Source organism: Lontra canadensis, unplaced genomic scaffold (assembly GCF_010015895.1).
Source record: "Lontra canadensis isolate GAN:19392208 unplaced genomic scaffold, GSC_riverotter_1.0 scaffold218, whole genome shotgun sequence".
NCBI classification, from domain to species: domain Eukaryota; kingdom Metazoa; phylum Chordata; class Mammalia; order Carnivora; family Mustelidae; genus Lontra; species Lontra canadensis.
The window spans coordinates 497983-511445 of record NW_022631212.1 but is presented as its reverse complement, the minus strand read 5'-3'; positions in this window follow the sequence as shown (position 1 = coordinate 511445).

Below are 13463 nucleotides of genomic sequence, written 5' to 3'. Positions count from 1 at the left end.
CTCCCCGGCCCCTCCCTGTCTCGGCCGCGCGGGGCGGGGGTGGCTGAGCCGGAGCGGGCGGGGCGCGGGAGGAGGCGGGGGAGGAGCGCGGGGAGCCTGGGCGTCCGGCCCCGCCAGTCCTCTGCGGACCCGGGCTCGGCTCTCGGGCCTCCTATGTCCCCCGGCCTGGGGTCCACCCACCGAGCCCCCAAGGAGCCCTCCGCCTCTGCCTGTGTCCTTCTACGCGGCCCGCGGCCAGCCTTGCCTCTCCCCCGCCACCGCCCCCCGCACATGCCCCACCCCCGCGAGTTGAAGGCTGGACGCTTGCTTCACGTATTATTCAATATCGCAAACATTTATGGAGCGCTCTGCAAGTACCAGGCACTGTGCCGGGGGCTGGGGCTTCAAAGACGACCAAGACAGACAACCTGGATTTGAGGAACTCGCGTCCCGGACGGGGACCAGTCGGAGGCGAGGGCGAGGGGCTGTAACAATGCCGCGTACTGGGAAAGATTTATCGGTGCCCTGTGCCCTGGGGGCGCGGGGAAGGGAGGGAGGAGAAGTCGAGCTGGGGAGACCGCCTGGCTCAATTCTGCCCTGGTGTAGGGGGGTGGGGCTGCGGAGCGGGGGCGAGGGGCGGGGAGAGGGAAGGCGGCTTGTACACCGGGGCTTCTCCCGGGCGACGGGCTCTGTGAAATGGCCGTGAAGATCACTGACTTTTATTGTGCTGTCTTCATGCCCAGGTTCTGCTCAGATCACTTTGCATCCCATTAGCCCCTGAGATAGACACCATTATTATCTGGGCTCCGTAATTGAGGAAACGAAGGTTCAGGGGCGGAAGATGTGTCTGGAAGAGAGGGCAGAAGAAGCTGCTGCGTGAGTGAGCAGGTGGCTGTGGGTATTAGACAGTGAGGAGTAAGCGACCGAGTTCCCTCCGCTGTCTCCCAGCAGCCCAGACCGCGGCAGCCCCACTCGTCGGGAGTGGCGGACCTTGAGATTGCGTCTGGGAGTGAGTCTAGCATATTCAGAAGACGAAATGAGTTCCCAGGACCCCGCAGTCTGCAGTACAAGGGGAGGCTGTCAATGGCAGAGTGTGTCAATGTGATATTTCCCCTCCTTCATCAAAAATGATCTACACCAGTGCTTCTCAGAATGTAATGTGCCTGTGAATTACCTGGAGGTTGCATAGGGCTAGAGAGATGCTGGATTTGGCATTTCCAACAGGCTCTCAGGTGACCTGATGCTCCTTGTCTTGGGGACTTACTTTGAGTACAGAAAAGACTGCATGAAACACATTTTTACTTGGGAGCTTAGTGTTGGAGAGATACCTAGAGCCCTCCGATATATGGTCAAATGATTTTTTTAAAACATTTTATTTATTTACTTGACAGACAGAGATCACAAGTAGGCAGAGAGACAGGCAGAGAGAGGAGGAAGCAGGCTGCCCCCTGGCAGAGAGCTGGATGCAGGGCTCAATCTCAGGACCCTGGGATCATGACCTGAGCCAAAGGCAGAGGCTTTAACCCACTGAGCCACCCAGGCACCCCGGGTCAGATGATTTTTAATGAGCGCACCAACAAATGATGCTGGAACAACTGGATATTCATGGGAGGTGGGGGGGGGACTGCCATCCCCATCTCACACCACACACAAAGGTCAATTTAAGAGGGACCATAGTCCAAAACATAAACTTAATTGATAAATCTTCTAGAAGAAAACATAGGAGACTATCTTCTCAATCTTTTGGTAAGCAAAGATTTTCTTAGAAAGGACATCAAAAGCAAAGACCCTAAAAAAACTGATCAGTGGATCTCATCTAAATTTAAAACTTCTGTTTATCAAAAAATGCTGTCAAGAAATAGGCAAGCCACAAACTGAGAGAAAATATTCGTAGCAGATATATCTGACAAAGAACCCGTATCTGGAATAAAGAAATCCTGCAACTCAATAATAAAAAGACAAACAACACGGCCAACCAACAAACAAAACCAGGCAAAAGATGTGAACACACACTTCACAAAAGAAAATACATAAATAGCTAATAGGCATAAGAGAAAGTGTTCATCCCATATCATTTGTCATCAGGAAATGTAAATTACAGCCATCAGCAGGTATCACTGTGTGTGGAGCAAAGAGTTGCCAACTGCAGCTCTCCAACTATTATGTGCCTCTAACATGGTACCACCACTTTAGAAACTGTTTTGCATCTACTTTGAAAAATTAAACACACATCTACTGTGTGATCCAGCAATTCCATTCCTTGGTATCCATCCTAAAGAAATAAAGCCATCTGGCCACAACAGCCGTATAAGACTATCCAATGCATCTTTATTCATAATAATCAAAAATGGAGAACAACCCAGATGTCCTCCAGCAAATGAGCGGATGAACTGTGGTATACCCACACGGTGGTATATTTGCTCATCGTTAAAAAGAAACGAGCTACTATTCATGGGGCGCGTGGGTGGCTCAGTCCTTAAGCATCTCTGCCTTCAGCTCAGGTCATGGTCCCAGGGCCCTGGGATCCAGCCAAGCATCCCATCAGGCTCCTTGCTCAGCAGGAAGGCTGCTTCTCCCTCTCCCACTCCCCCTGCTTGTGTTCCCTCTCTTGCTGTCTGTCTGTCTCTCTCTCTCTCTCTCTGTGTCATATAAATAAATAAAATCCTTTAAATAAATAAAAAGAAACAAGCTACTATTCAAAGAATATCCCCACTATGCAACAACGTGGGTGAATGTTAAGATATATTATGCTGAATGAAAGAAGACAGAGAAATACATGCTGCGTGATTCCTGGGGTGTTGTGATCTTGATGCTGTCACTGCACTCAGAGGACTTGACTGGTTCAGAAACCCGGAGTATTATTACCATTATGCATATTAGTTAAATTACCCCAGAAGAGGGAGAAATAGGAACAGACCCATTTCAATAGAGTAGAGTGGTTGGCTTCTCTGGCTGACTCAGTCAGTAGAGCATGTGACTCTATCTCAGGGTCATGAGGTCAAGCCCTATGCTGGATGTGGAGCCTAGATAAATTAAAAAAAAAAAATAGAGTAGAGTTGTTAAAAAAATTGATCCCTCCGAAAGCACTGGATAGTTGTGCAGGAGAATTCAACCAAACACTTCAACAGGTATCCATACCTCTTCTAAAACATAGAAACAGAAGGAAATCTTCAAAATTCTTTTTATGAAGTAAACGTAGCATTGAGATGAAAACCTGTGGGAGAAAGCAAAAAACAAAGAAACCCACCCCACAACCTATCTCACTCAAGGAAAAAAATCCTGAAAACTGTGAGCAATTTTACCAGGACACCCAAAGAATACTACACCATGATTAAGTAGGGTATATTTTAAAAAAGGGCTTGGTATTTGGAAATTTAATGGTTTGCTATTTGGAAATTGACTACTGTAACTCCATATAGAGTAATCTATGAATAGAATAAAAAGGGGAAATTAATATTATCTCCATAGATGCTTCCATACATGATTTTTTACAAATATCTTTCAAAAATGAAGGTGAACATAGGTTAAAAGTTAAACCTACGAAGGTTAAACATAGAATTACCGTATGATCCAGCAACTCCACTCCTAGATATGTACCCGAGAGATGAAAATGAAAACACAAAAGCCTGCACAAGAAGGTCCAAGCAGCATTATTCGTGATAGCCAAAACGTGGGAAAAAAAAAAAAAAACAACAACCCATGTCTATCAACTGATAAATGGATACCTAAAACGGGGCATCACAATACAATGGAATAAAAAGAAATGAAATAATAAAAAAGAAATGAAGTCCTGATATGTGCCAAAAGAGCCTCAACACGTGAGGGTAAATGGAAGAAGTCATTCATAAAAGACCACACATTGTATGATTCCATGAGTATGAAAAACCCAGAATAAGCAAATGTACAGAGAGAAAGAGATATGGTTGCCTAGGCTGGAGGAATGAAGGTGAGGGATGAATGCTGATGGGTACCAGCGTTCTCTTTAAGATGATGAAAATGCTCTAAAATTAGATTATGGTGCTGGTTTTACAACCGTCTGTTGAATATACCAATCCCTGTGAATCTACTAAAAATTCCACTAGTCAATCTCTGTGTATACTAAAAACCATTGAATTGTACACTTTAAATGGAAAGGTTTTATGATATGTTAATTATATCTCAATAAAGTTGTTTTTTATAAAAAGTCAATGGACGGCAGCCTCCAAATTATAAGGGATCATCAGGCTGCATTGAAAAAAGCAAAGTTAACTGTATGCTAGCTAGAAGAAACTCACTTTGAATATAAAAATACAGATGTGATAAAAGAAAATGAAGGAAAAAAGATTTACCCTGAAGATACTAATTAAGAAAGCTGAAGTGACTACATTAATGTCCGGCAAAGATAGACCTCAAAACGAGGAATAGTGCCAAGGAGAAGGGAGATATTTTATAACGAGAAGGAATCAGTTGGCCAAGAAGCCATGTCAGCCCTAACTGTGCGTGAACGTTATAGTTGAACCTCAAGGTATCTGCCATTACCACTAGAGTTATTTAACACTGCTCTGGCTGTGGTGGCCAATATGTTTGGATGTATGGGGGGAAAAGAGCAGCATAGGGTGCCCGGGTGGCTCAGTCAGTTAAGCATGCCTTCAGCTCAGGTCTTGATCCTAGGGTCCTGGGATCGAGCCCCATGTCGGGGTTGCGGGGGTTCCCTGCTCAGTGGGGAGTCTGCTTCTGCCATTCCCCCTACTTGCACTCCCTCTGTCTCACTCTCGAATAAATAAATAAAATCTTTTTTAAAAATAAATAAAAATTTTGGGGCCCCTGGGTGGCTCAGTGGGTCAAGCCTCTGCCTTCAGCTCAGGTCATGATCTCAGGGTCCTGGGATCAAGCCCCACATCAGGCTCTCTGCTCTGCGGGGAGCCTGTCTCCCCGTCTCCCTGCCTGCCTCTCTGCCTACTGTGATCTCTGTCTGTCAAATAGATAAATAAAATCTTTAAAAATAAATAATAAAATTTTTTAAAAATTAAAAAATTAAAATAAATAGAAATAGAAGTCCTGAGGAGATAAAGAGAGCAGAATACGCAATTCATATTACAAATTCGATGACTTTTTTATGAACAGAGACAAATAATTATAAAGTATAATGAAAGAAAAAAATTACATAATAAGAGAGTAACCAAAAGATTGAATACTTATTGATGTATGGGGGGGACACTTAAAAAACTGGTAAAACACATATACAACAAATGGTAACTCAAAAGATTCAGAAAAGGATAGCTTAATGTCATAAAATCCTCTCCAAACCTGATGTAATCGCAATTGAAGTATAAAAAGGATCTTCAGGGGCGCCTAGGTGGCTCAGTGGGTTAAGCCTCTGCCTTCAGCTTGGATCATGGTCTCAGGGTCCTGGGATCGAGCCCCGAATCCGGAGCTCTGCTCAGCAGGGAGCCTGCTTCCCCCTCTCTCTCTGCCTGCCTCTCTGCCTACTTGTGAAATCTGTCTGTCAAATAAATAAATAAAATCTTTAAAAAAAAAAAAAAAGGATCTTCAGAGGAAACTTAAAATGCTACCAAAATTCAGGGCACCTGGGTGGCTGAGTCAGTAAAGTGTCTGCCTTCAGCTCAGGTCATGATCCCAGGGTCTTGGGATAGAGCCCCACATTGGGATCCCTGTGGGGAGCCTGCTTCTCCCTCTGCCTGCTACTCCCCTTGCTTGTGCTCTTTCTCTCTCTCTCTCTCTTTGAAATAAATAAATAAAATCTTAAAAAATAAAATAAAATGCTACCAAAATTCATCGGAAAAATGAGCCTTGGCGAGCAGCAGGAAAGTTCTAGAAAAGGTTATAGGACCAGGTGGGGTGGTGTGCCAGGTGCTAGCCCCATCTGATATGAAACATTTCTGACACGAAAACAACTTTTTAAAGTTTAGTTCTGAAGAAACCATCAACAGCTAGACAAATAGAACAGACCAGAAAGTGCAGAAATAATCCTCATGTATATGGTAATTTAACTTTTTAAAAAGATGACATTATAAATAAGTGTGGGGGGAGGAATTACTAAAAAAAAAATAGTGTGGGGACAACTAGCTATTCCGTATGCAATAAGGAAAAAAAGAAAGCTGGATCCCCACCTCACTCCTCACACCAAAATACTTCTCCAGTGGATTTATTTTTATAATCTTGGAGTGAGGGAAGGCCATTCTAAGCTCAAATCTAAACCCAAATCTATAAAGAAAAAGATCCATGTGACTAAGTAAAATGTAAACACTTTTGGACAAAAAATATTATTTGTAACATGGGAGGATATGGCATCCTCTATGATCAATATTTAAATTCCTTAATTTACAAGCATTCCCATAAATCAAAAAGGTAGGGGAAAAAAAGGAAAATGGCTAAAAAATACTTCGCTACAAAAGAAAAAGACACAGTCAATAAACATACAAAAAGATGCCCAACTTGACTCAAAATCAAAGGATTCTAAACCAAAATAAAAAGTGATGTAGGTCCCTTTTCACCTACTAAGACACAAAAATGTGTAAGTTTGTTGACGACTAATGCGGTCAAGGATGTAGGGAAATCAACAGGTTTATATTGGAAGGAGTGTTAATTGGTGCAAACTTTCTGGAAGAGCATTTAGCACATTATTTACCAAAATGTTTATATGTACCTGTCCTTTAGCCCTGGGGATATTTGGGGAAGCAGGCTGGAAGGAAAAGTAGGCAGAGAGAAAGAGAGGGATGTTTGGGAGGAGAGCTGGGGACAGGCTTGCACCCCAGGACAAAGAAGGTGACTCAGGGCACAGTTGGCCAAGATGGGCAGGCGAGGGTGGTATCCCCGGGTCAGGGCTTGGTCAGGATGCAGCGAGAGAGGGAGAAAGCAGACCGCTGAGCAGAGTCCAGTGCGGGCGGGGCTCTATCCCAGGACCACAGGATCATGACCTGAGTGTAAGGCAGACACTTAACCAAATGAGCCACCCAGGTGGTTGGAGTCTATCTTTACAGGCAGAGGGGGGGAGAGGAAGCAACTCTGAAAAGGACAGAATGCCAGTGATCCTCAAAGAGGTGAAGCAAAGAACCCTTGAGACTACAGGTCTGCCTCCCTTGGTTTGGCACTCAGCCCAGACACAGAAGGGAACAGGGAATCATTCCAAGAGGGGAAAGGGGCTCCTTCCCACACAAGCATCAAGAGGGTGAGAAGAAGGGTCTGAAGAAAGGGCGATTTTACCGCTCAAGGAGAACCAGGGAAAGTACTTGTAATTGTTTTTTTTTCCTGATAACTTTTCCTATTTATTATTTTTGTCACTCCACCTCAAAAACACAGTTTAGGTTTGTGAAACAGGACGGGCACACAGGAAAGTATGTGAACAAGACAATGTCCCAAATCAGTGAAAAGTGAACACTCATGGAGACACCACGGCGGGGGGGGGGGGGCACCGCCGAGGGGAATACAGGTCCCCCCTCCCCGCCAGCATATATAGTAATTACTTCTGCTTTCTGGTTTTACCATCTAAATGTATGTATCCCAATACAATACCATTTTTCTGGTCTGTTTGTAAATTTTCTAAATGGAATCATACAATGTGTCTTTTGTAAGCCTGGCTTCCTTCACTGAGCATAATCTTTTATTACTTGTTGAAAAGACCGCTCTTCCCCCTCTACTGTACTGTGTCTCCTGTCCCCCATCAGCTGTCCATACTCTACCTCCTTTGGACCCAGGCAAGAGGGGCCCATGCCCTGGGCTGCCAGCTCTAGCAGCCCTATTAGAAACACGCACACGGGGCACGTGGGTGGCTCAGTCAGTTAAGCATCTGCCTGCAACTCAGGTCATGATCCCAGAGTCCTGGGATCGAGCCCCACATCAGGCTTCCTGCTAAGTGGGGAGTCTGATTCTCCCTCTTCCTCTGCCTCCTGCTTCCCCTGCTGTGCGCACACTCTGTCAAATAAATAAAATATTGGAAAAAAGAAACACACACACACCCCATACAATGTGTCAAAGAACATACCGCATGTTTCATCACATTTGGAAACTTCTTTGCAATTATTTCTTTCAAGACTGCCGGGTCACATCTTCTCTCTTCTTTCTCCCCAAGTCTCCAGTAAACTGTATTCTAGACATTCTCACTTGATTCCCCATTTCTCTTACCTCCTCTGTTTATCATCCTTTCCTTTCTCGGTGCTTCCTACCAGATGGTTTCTTCTGACCCATCTTTCAGTTCACTGTGACTGTTTCAGCTGTGTCTGATCTAAACCTCATGCATTGGATTCAAGTCTTCATTTTCATTATCACAGGTTTTTTCAGTCTTGGAATTTTATGTCGTTCTTCTTCAGATCTGCTCTGTCATTTTGTATATTTTCCACTCGTCTGCCCAACATTTCAAGCTTGACTTGTACTGCCCTGAACAGAGTAAGAATTCTTGTGTTAAGGCTGGTCCTGCTATTTTCAACATCTGGCACTTCCATGAGTCTGTTTCTGTGCTCAGCTACCTCCGGGCGGTCTCGCTGATGGAGTCTTGTCTCCCCATACAGCTGGTTGTCTTCGACGGTATATTGGATTGGATTTGCAAAAACAATTTTTACAATAACTGGAGACTCAGGCTGATGCTATTTTCCTCCAGAAAGGATTTTGCATTGGTATCTTTGTCTGGATGTAGGAGTAGGGAGGGTGTTACCAGAACAGGACCATTTTATTTTTAAAGATTTTATTTACTTATTTGACAGACAGAGATCACAAGTAGGCAGAGAGGCAGGCAGAGACAGAAGAAGGGAAGCAGGCTCCCTGCCGAGCAGAAAGCCGGATGCGATGCAGGGCTCAATCCCAGGACCGTGGGATCAGGGCCCGAGCCGAAGGCAGAGACTTCAATACACTGAACCACCCAGGCGCTCCAGAGCAGGACCATTTTATTTTTATTTATTTTTATATTTTTAAAATATTTTATTTATTTATTTGACAAAAAGAGAGATCACAAGTAGGCAGAGAGGCAGGCAGAGAGAGAGAGAGACACGGGGAAGCAGGCTCCCTGCTGAGCAGAGAGTCCAACGTGGGGCTGGATCCCAGGACCCTGAGATCATGACCTGAGCCAAAGGCAGAGGTTTAACCCACTGAGCCACCCAGGCGCCCCGAACAGGACCATTTCAAATTCAAGTTTAAAGCTTGAAGCTTTCGGAGAACCTAAATGGTAGGAGGCTGAGTGGAAAGTCCACAGTGGCCTCGTTTTTTTGCAGTTGATCCTTCTCCCAAAGTGTAGCCCTTTGTGGTTCCAGCCTAATGTGATAAAAATACATATACCACATTCCCCACTCTCGGAGGGCCATAGACTCCTAGCTTATCCCCTCTGAGGCTGCTTCTGAATCAGTACATATTCTCAAGGACAAAAGCACCTTGCACACTCAGCTCCTCTTTCTGGGTTTCTCTTTGCAGACCTCAGCCTGGTAACCCCTCACACTCATGTTCACTCGTCACTGATTGCTTAAAAAAATAAAAGAAAGAAAGAAAGAAAAAGAAAAAAGAAAAACTTCTATTGTGAAACAACTTTAGATTTACAGAAAAGTTGGGAAGATAGTATAGAAAATACCTGAACATCCTTCACTGCGTTTCCCCTAATGTTAACATCTTGCATAACCTGATACATTTGTTGCAACGATGCAGTTAACCTCTGTACATTACTATTAAGGAAACTCCAGACTTTATCAGGATTTCACTAGTTTATCCACTCATATCCTTTCCCTATTTTGGGATCCAATCCAAGGTACCCCATTACTACATTTAGTTTTCAAAGATTTTGCAAAGATTTTAAAATATATGTCTGTTTCATCCCACTTCTGATGGAAGATGGTCTTAATCACCCCGTGTTCTGGGCCGCCCTCCCCCTTCGTCTCACCATCCTTCCTAGAACTAAAAAGTCCATCACTGAGTCAACATAAAAATCTCAAAAGGAGTTTTCAGATTTGTTTCAGGGGAGGAGATGGAAAGATTGAGTTCGCAAGCGGCTGGGGCTGTGGGAGCCATAGGTGGGCTAGAGAATGGGATGTGGGCGAGAAAACGACTTCTCCTGTGGTTTCAGCTATGACACAGCAACAAACAAACTGTAAGATCTCAGTGGCTAAACACTTGGAAGTCTGTCTGTGGCTCACACCAAGTCTGCTGCAGGCTGGGGAGCTGTCGGGGCGGCTTTCTCCCAAGCAGTGAGTCAGGGATTCAAGTAGGCTTTTCCCAGCCTGTGGCTCATCGCATCTTAGTGGGGGACATTTCATTCCCCCTCCTGATGTTTCCTTCCAAGAAGGGAGAGGCCCACTGGCATAACACCCTCGGTGTCTCTCTCCATGCCTTCGATTACTGGCTTGATGAACTTGGAAGGAGAAACAAGGCATGACTCGCCCAGCTCTCTGTTCTTCTCTCTCTCTCCTGGGAGCTGGCTCGCCTGCGTAGTTCTCTATCTGGATGGTCTCTATGGCTGGGGTGTGACAGGGACAGCCCCAGCCCCACGGTGGAGGGAGGCCTGCAGTCTTCTAGCACTGTCTCGGACAAGTCGGAAAGTCGGCCTAATTCTGCCCACTCTGCTCTATCCAAAGCCATGTGAATGCACCTGTGCAAACACAACTTACACGATTTATACTTTTTTTTTTTTCATGAATTCAGTCATCCTCTAAAGTAGAAGCTCTCATCCCGGAGTAGGTTTGCCTCCTAGAGGGACATTTGACAATGTTTAGAGCCATTTTTGATGGTCACAATCAGCATCTAAACACCCTACAATGCGTGGGAGAGCCCCTCCTAACATAGAATCATCTAGCCCAAAAGGTCAGTAGTGCTGATGTCGAGAGACTCTGACCTAAGAGGGAAAAAATCACCATTTTCGATCAGAGGAAGTGACTTAGTCCAAGCAAGTCCAATGCAGATGGGAGCCAGACCGGAGTAACGGGCGAGCTGGGCTCTTGTCTGGCCAGATGTTATCTGCCCCAATAACAGACCTTGCTAACCCCCACCCCAAAGCTGGGTGTTCAGTTTCAATGCAGGTTTTCTCAGAGGACTCCAGGGAAACGTGAGAGTTCTCTCCCATTCTCCCTTCTCCCAACGGTGGTTCTAAGTCCTGGAGATTGTTAATTACCACCAGGACCTAGAAAAGTAGGGAGCAGCCTTTACTGTTACTTGCCTAAGCCAGCATCCACTGGGCTCTCCACTTCCTAGGGGTCTGGAGTGGCTGCTTCTCCCTGGGTCTGCTGCCCGTCCCATCGCCCCACCCTTGGCACCTCCAGGCTCACAGATGCCATGATGATGTGAGGAGGCCACCAGAGAGCCACAGGGTCAGGAGCCCTTTTGCCTCACTGCTCTCCTGTAGGAAGCAGGACACAAGTGCCCTCTCCTCTCAGATCCCCAAACCCATGGAGGGGGGAGGTCAATCCATTGCTCCTCGTATACCCAAGGGGGCAGGACTCGCTGCAGCGCCCACACCAATGCTTCAATCGAGACCCTTCTCCCCAACTCATGCACTGCTTTTGAACCTTATGATCTGTTTCTAATGGAGTCCTCAAGCCTCGTTCCCACCTAGGTGCAGGGCTGGGAGGGTAGAAGGAAGGACTTCGCAATATGCATGAAGGAAACAGGGATGATGCATATGGGACCCAAAACTGTCTTCATAAAAATACAATTTTGGGTACCACTTCCTTTACTCTCCATACATGACAACCATAAACAATATGACTCCTCGTACACTTAATTTTTAAAAATCACAGTACCATACCTGGACTGTAACAGAGGGAAAAATAATAAAAGGAAAACAATTTGTAACCAAATAACACATATTTCAAAATGTCAGTGCTCGGGCTCCATGACACTAGAAAACAGTGAAGTGTCAGATACTTGCCGCTGCTTAAAATAAATCACTTAGGATTTAAGAAAAGTAAGAAGATCAGAATTTATTCTGTAGAAGGACAAAAACAGGAAAAAGAGAGATGATGATCAAAGGCTACAATAAATATGATTTTAATCTGTGTTTTTAAAACGGCAAAAGCTGATTAACTTTTGATGTTTTTTTAAAAGATTTATTTATTAAAAATATTTTATTTATTTATTTGAGAGCGAGACAGAGATGGGGAGAGAGAACACAAGTGGGGAGGAGAAGGGTAAGCAGGCTCCCTGCTGAGCAGGCAGTGGGATGTGATCCCAGGGTCCTGGGATCATGACCTGAGCCAAAGGCAGACGCTTAACCGACTGAGCCACCCAGGCGCCCAACCTTTTGTAGTCTGTACATGTGATGGAATCAGAGCCTGGGGTCCCTGCTCATTCAACACCAGCAGTACCCCCTAATCATTATGAAATTGAGACACGTCTCCCCACATTGTCCAAATCTCACACACACATACACACACTCACACACACACACACATATTCGCGCACAAACACACATTCACACACACACTGCACACACACAATCTCCCCTCCCAGAACAACTGAGTTAATGCTTCAAATATTAACCCAGCAAATGAGAAAACTGTCAATTGTACAAGTAGAAGCACGTATGCTAAATGTTAACCCTGGTTTTCCAAAGGAGAAGGGAATTACAGGAAACAGTCCCATTCTTTTTTTATCTTATTTTTTTAACGTTCCTGAATTGTGTAAAATTTTGCTTGCAACCAGTATGAATTTTGCAATCAACCCCCCCACCCCCCACCCCCAACCACAGAGCTATTTTGAAAAACGATGTGTCAGGGCTCCCTCTAGTGTGCGTGTGTGTTCTGTTCCTTTAAAGGAGGGTTCAATTGGGGCGCCTGGGTGGCTCAGTGGGTTAAAGCCTCTGCCTTCAGCTCAGGTCATGATCCCAGGACCCCACATCGGGCTCCCCTCAGCAGGGAGCCTGCTTCCCCCCTCTCTCTGCCTGCCTCTCTGCCTACTTGTGATCCCTGTCAAATAAATAAATAAAATCTTAAAAAAAAAAAAGGAGGATTCAATTTTGTGATAAGAACTTGCTAATTCACTTTTTTAAATGCCCAGACAACTCAAGGTGGATGGGGAGACCCGGCCTTACAGCGTGGCTCGCAGGTGATTCCCGGTATCCCGCTCCGCCCAGCCCTTGGGCTTCCCGTCTCCCCTTTCGCAGCGCCTCCTGGTGACCAAAAGAGGTACTGCGTCCTCCGGGAAGCGACGGAGGAAGGGTGGGGGGCACTGCCAGAGGGACCCTGAACCTCGGTACCATTGACCACTTAGCAGTCTGGTAAAGCTTATGGGCCTCGTCTCGGAATAACCGTCTTTTAAATATATAAATATAAATATATATATATATATATATATATATATATATATATATATATATAAAAGAAAGCCAATAATGTTGAAGTGGTTATCAAAATATTTGTGAATGTGTGATATAGTAATAAATGGGCTTTATTAATGCTTTCAGTAACCAGCTCTAGTGGCAGGCCTGGTAACTAATTATTTTCCAAGTAGTGAGAAGCACATACGATATTTCAAGCTATCGGCGACTTGATGTGCCAGTGGCTGATTTTTTTGGTGAC